The 6024-nt window shown below is 37.8% G+C and overlaps 1 pseudogene; it reads left to right on the top strand.

Moving 5' to 3' along the window:
• The first annotated feature begins 3175 nt into the window (after positions 1-3175).
• LOC124520374 (elongation factor 1-alpha 1-like) lies at positions 3176-4817 on the top strand (annotated as a pseudogene).
• The last annotated feature ends 1207 nt before the right edge of the window (positions 4818-6024 follow it).

Genomic DNA, 6024 nt, shown 5'->3' with positions numbered 1-6024 from the left:
TAGGAGCAAGGGAAAATCACATATTAAAAAGGAAGTGTCCATTATAAGCAAAATCCTGTGGTGCTCCTGCAACTGCTCCCCATCCCATGGTAGGTAATGAAGGAAATCCTGGCACCATGCATTGTACAGACCTCTTCCTGGCCCACATGATGGAGTTAGAAGAATAAGTGGAGGCACGGTATTCCAGTTGGTTTGTTATCTGCCAAACACTTGTGCCATTTCTCAAAATTCCTTTACTCTGTACTTATTTTAATCATTGTCCTTACACCACACATGGCTCCTTTGGTCAAGGTTTTGCTGCTCCATTGATTTAATCTCCTTAGCCATGATTTACATCAGGCTATGGGAAACGATCGACATGATTTTCAGATTGGCTGAAACCAAAGAAGAAAAAAATAAAACATTTAGATATCAACCTTAGATTTTTTTTCTTTTTAGCTCTCAAATTTTGTAATAAATTACCTGAACCTGGTAGTTCAAGGTCTTTCCCTCTCCCTGAAAATGTAATTTAAAGTTTTGTTAAAATCAATAAAAGGAATTATTAGCTTTACATTGCAGCATTATAGCTTTATAATCTTATCCCACCTTCGTCTTTTCCACAGAAAGAACTCTGTATAAATGTATAGGATGGTAAGAGATTTAGTTAGTGATGATATTGAAACACCATGGCCTCTGCTTCCTCAGGAACTCCTCAGCGTAATTCTGTATAATTACAATGTATAAGAACAAATATAGGATAACTAATTATTATATCTTTTTTACCATTACACTTTCAGATTCTAAAGAACATTTTTTGTGCTCTCTGTGTAGGTGATGGCTCTGCATATTCTTGGCTGGAAAAACATATTCTGAAGTACATACTTTTCAATTAGTTCAAGGGTGAGTCTCTGAACCTTGGTTTTTTTATTGAGGCTGTCCAGAAGGCATTTTCACCTTGTCTTTCCCCAGTATAATTACTGTTATTATCAGTAGGTGAGAAGTAAACTATTTTTGATTGAAGTGCAATTAGTAGCAATGTTTAGCATATAGAAGACTATATAGAAACATTTTTATGATTGCATTCATGTGCTAACAACTGAAGAAAATGGAATATACCATCATAATTTAATTTTTAAAAACATGCTATGGATTTGCTTAGGGAAGAAGCATTTTCAAAAGCCAAGAATATTTTAATAAAACAACTATATTTTGTATAGGCAATAATTTTTCTTCAGTATTTTTTCATAAATGGTCAGTTGAATAATATTTTCTGGATTCATCTGAGTTTATCTTCAAGTTAACTTGTATAAAGTAATGAGTTCTCATTAGAAGAGGTCAAGATTTGAGCTTTGTCAGAACTTTGGGCAGAACGACACATTTGATGAAATCTGCAACAAGTCTAACATTCAATTATTCATGTTTCAGTAAAGTTGTGAATTTCAAAATGGTATCCTTAAAGGGAAATAACAATTATTTTGTGAATAGCTTCACTTTTTAACATTAAAAATTAAAAGAATAAACTTACACAGTGACTTCTTAGTTGAAGTAATCCTACTTCTTTTTTCACTTCAAATTTTCCTTTTACATGTTACAATAAATTTTTAAATGTATGATTTGATAAAACAGTCAATTCGTTGCATTTCACATTTCTTCCTTGAAAATGTGTCTTTTAAAGAAGGTATTGCAGGGAAACATTGCTTATCTACAAAACAAAAAGGCAACAATATACATAATAAATGATCAACTCAAATTCAGGATGCTGGCTGTTTCTTAGGGAAATTTAGGACAATTCAATTGGGAAGAGGCCCATGGTGTCTGGGGACAAGGGTCTACTTCTATCCCAATGTTTCATTTATCGAATAGACAATTCTTTCTCATTTTAAATGATGTTTGTTCTTGTTTTAGCTTTGGTGACTTTACCACCATCTGCTCTCCAGGAGAGGTAATGGTAAATATTTTCCATGATTAGATATATTTGACAAGTATTATGGTGGGACTAGGTAGTATTGCTAATCATATTTTGAAGAGGAAAGAAACCAACACGTTCTGCACTAATAAATTTCACCATCATGTAAAAAATAAAACTTGATATCTTATGAAGCTTCAGGGACTCTGCCCCTACTAGGTGTGATGGAATTGATCAGCTCTCTGTGATTATGCCCTCTTCCCAGTTACACTAACTTTCTTGTTCCCCCCATGGGTCCAAATTAGCCATATCAAGCTATATTTGCTCTCTGGGTGATTCATAGTCCCCATCGATCATCAACTTTCTCACACAGTTAAATGCACCAAAAGCCCAAGATGCCATGGCTCATCATTGGGAAATGATGCATTATTCAAAGCAAACGTTTCAATGTGCTTTGTCAACCTCAGACAATGAACTGGACTCAGAAAGCATGGCTTGAAATCCCATTTTTACCACTTATTTGTCAGGTTTCAGCAAATCATTTTAGTTGTCACTCAAAATCCTTTGTGGGATACATGGTGTCAATAGTGAAAACATAAATGTATTTCTCTGAAAGACAACTTGCTTTTACCCAAATCAGATTTAACATATAGCTGTGTTGTGAAGATTAAATGAGGTAATACATGTGAAAGTGCTTGGTAATACCAAGGTACTCCACAAATAAGAGCTATTGTCTCTATTTTTCTTTTTTCTTTTCATTTCCCACTAACCGGAGTTTCTGTCACTCATTTCAAAACATCGTATTTCCTTTCATTATCCCTTCATTATTAAATGTTATCCTTTTTGGAGATGATAAATATCTTTCAGAAAAGATGACACTTAGGTTGTAAAATAATTCTAATCACAAAATGAACCAACTTTCAGTGAAATAAGTGAACCCAGTGGCATGCTGTGGGTTAAATACCTGATACTTGTAAAGAACTAGTATTCAGTTTTTTTGCAAAGGGTTTGCCACCAGAACACTGGGGTCTTGAAAACCACCACTAGGGGCGCCTGGGTGGCGCAGTCGGTTAAGCGTCCGACTTCAGCCAGGTCACGATCTCGCGGTCCGTGAGTTCGAGCCCCGCGTCGGGCTCTGGGCTGATGGCTCAGAGCCTGGAGCCTGTTTCGAATTCTGTGTCTCCCTCTCTCTCTGCCCCTCCCCCGTTCATGCTCTGTCTCTCTCTGTCCCAAAAATAAATAAACGTTGAAAAAAAAAAAATTTAAAACCACCACTAAACCTAAACCAAAATGGTAAAGGAAGAAATTCTTATCAACATTGTCGTCATTGGACACGTAGATTCAGGCAAGTCTACCACTACTGGTCATCTGATCTACAAATGTGGCAGGATTGACAAAACAACTATCGAAAATTTGAGAAGGAGGCTGCTGAGATGCAACAGGGCTCCTTCAAGTATGCCTGGGTCTTGGATAAACTGAAAGCCGAACGTGAACGTGGTATCACCATTGATATCTTCCTGTGGACATTCGACAGCAGCAAGTACTATGTGACCATCATTGATGCCCCAGGACACAGAGACTTTATCAAAAATATGATTGGGGCGCCTGGATGGCGCAGTCGGTTAAGCGTCCGACTTCAGCCAGGTCACGATCTTGCGGTCCGTGAGTTCGAGCCCCGCGTCAGGCTCTGGGCTGATGGCTCAGAGCCTGGAGCCTGTTTCCGATTCTGTGTCTCCCTCTCTCTCTGCCCCTCCCCCATTCATGCTCTGTCTCTCTCTGTCCCAAAAATAAACATTGAAAAAAAAATTTTTTTAAATAAAAAAAAAAAAAATATGATTACAGACACATCTCAGGCTGACTGTGCTGTCCTGATTGTTGCTGCTGGTGTTGGCGAATTTTGAAGCAGGTATCTCCAAGAATGGGCAGACCCGTGAGCGTGCCCTTCTGGCTTACACACTGGGTGTAAAACAACTTATTGTGGGTATTAACAAAATGGATTCCACTGAGCCACCCTACAGCCAGAAGAGATACAAGGAAATCGTTAAAGAAGTCAGTAGCTACATTAAGAAAATTGGCTACAACCCCGACACGGTAGCATTTGTGCCAATTTCTGGTCGGAATGGTGACAACATGCTAGAGCCCACTGCTAACATGCCTTGGTTCAAGGGATGGAAAGTCACCTGTAAAGATGGTAATTCCAGTGGAACCACACTGCTTGAAGCTCTGGATTGCATTCTGCCACCTACTCGTCCAACTGACAAGCCTTTGCATCTGCCCCCCGGGATGTCTACAAAATTGGTGGTATTGGTACTGTCCCTGTGGGTCGAGTGGAGACCAGTGTTCTTAAGCCAGGCATGGTGGTCACTTTTGCTCCAGTCAATGTTACAACTGAAGTAGAGTCTGTTGAAATGGACCATGAAGCTTTGAGTGAGGCTCTACCTGGGGACAATGTGGGCTTCAATGTCAAGAACGTATCTGTCAAAGATGTTCGTCGTGGCAATGTGGCTGGTGAGAGGAAAAATGACCCACCAATGGAAGCAGCTGGCTTCACAGCTTAGGTGATTATCCTGAACCATCCAGGCCAAATCAGTACTGGATATGCACGTATGCTGGACTGCCACACAGCTCACGTTGCCTGCAAGTTCGCTGAGCCGAAGGAGAAGATTGACTGTCGCTCTGGAAAAAAAGCTGGAATATGGTCCCAAGTTCTTGAAATCTGGTGATGCTGCCATCGTTGATATGGTTCCTGGCAAGTCCATGTGTGTTGGGAACTTCTCTGACTATCCTCCTCTGGACCGTTTTGCTATTCGTGACATGAGACAGATGGTTGCTGTGGGTGTCATCAAAGCAGTGGACAAGAAAGCAGCTGGAGCTGGCAAGGTCACCAAGTCTGCCCAGAAAGCTCAGAAGGCTAAATGAATATTATCCCCAATACCTGCCACCCGAGTCTTAATCAGTGGTAGAAGAACAGTCTCGGAACAGTTTGTGCCAATTGGCCATTTACGTTTAATAGTAAAAGACTGGTTAATGATAACAATGCATCATAAAACCTTCAGAAGGAAAGGAGAATGTTTTGTGGGCCATTTGTTTTCTTGTGTGTGTGGCAGTTTTAAGTTATTAGTTTTTAAAATCAGTACTTTTTAATGGAAATAACTTTGACCAAAAATCTGTCACGGAATTTTGAGACCCATTAAAACAAAAGTTTAATGAGGAATAAAAAAAAATAGTATTCACAATAGATCCCCATAGGAAATAGAAATATTTATAAGTTTTGGGATCATTTATTATGGAAGATTGAGACTGCTAAGTTATTTAATGTTTTTCTTACTCTGAACCTGATTATTTTTGTATATTTAGGTTTTGACTTAGATATAAATCATATTTGTTCAGTTAATTATTATGCATAATATTATGCATAATATTAATATGCATAATATTTTTCAATTTCTCTTTAAAATCAGAAAACAAAAATGTGTAAATAAAGTCCCTCAAATGATGGAAAATAGAGATACTAAAGATTATCATAGAAATGAGGAAAGGCTCAGGATTAGAGGGATCACATGTATAAAATAAAAATGATTTTCAAACTATAGACTTTACCAACCTTGAAAGTATGTGGTATTAGCCCATTTGATAACAAAGTCGGTCTATTTTTGGTAGAAGTAGGTTTTAACAAGAATGTCTCAGTGACAAGGTAAAGATGTTATTCTAACAGACTAAACAAAATTGGAATATGCCATCCTCTGTATTTGAATAAAGGACACATATATATGTGTTCCATATATGTGTTTACGTACAAAGGGATACAAAATAATAATAGTGCGTGTAACAAGGTGGTCAGAAATAAGTTGTTAGATACTAAGGGAGCAAGCATACTGCATGATTTTTGCCTACTCCAATTGTCTTTGCACACTGCAATGTAAAATATGGATGCTCAATAAATACTTCTTTGCTGATGGCACAGTGCCTAAAAAACAAGAATAGGCCATTTCCCATGTGTGAAACCTGGCATAATTTAAATATGAAAATATTTTAAAGTAATTTTAACTTCTTGAGTACTAAATTATAAAGCAGTGGGAGTGTTTTTCTTTATTTCTGAAATCATCCTAATCTTATATTGAGTGTTTTGTACTTGAGGA

This window comes from Lynx rufus, unplaced genomic scaffold (assembly GCF_022079265.1).
Source record: "Lynx rufus isolate CCGP_SWC_20201006 ecotype Redwood Valley unplaced genomic scaffold, mLynRuf1.p SCAF_3, whole genome shotgun sequence".
In the NCBI taxonomy this organism is placed as follows: Eukaryota; Metazoa; Chordata; class Mammalia; order Carnivora; family Felidae; genus Lynx; species Lynx rufus.
The sequence above is the reverse complement of the archived record's forward strand: the minus strand, read 5'-3'. Positions and strand labels throughout refer to the sequence as shown.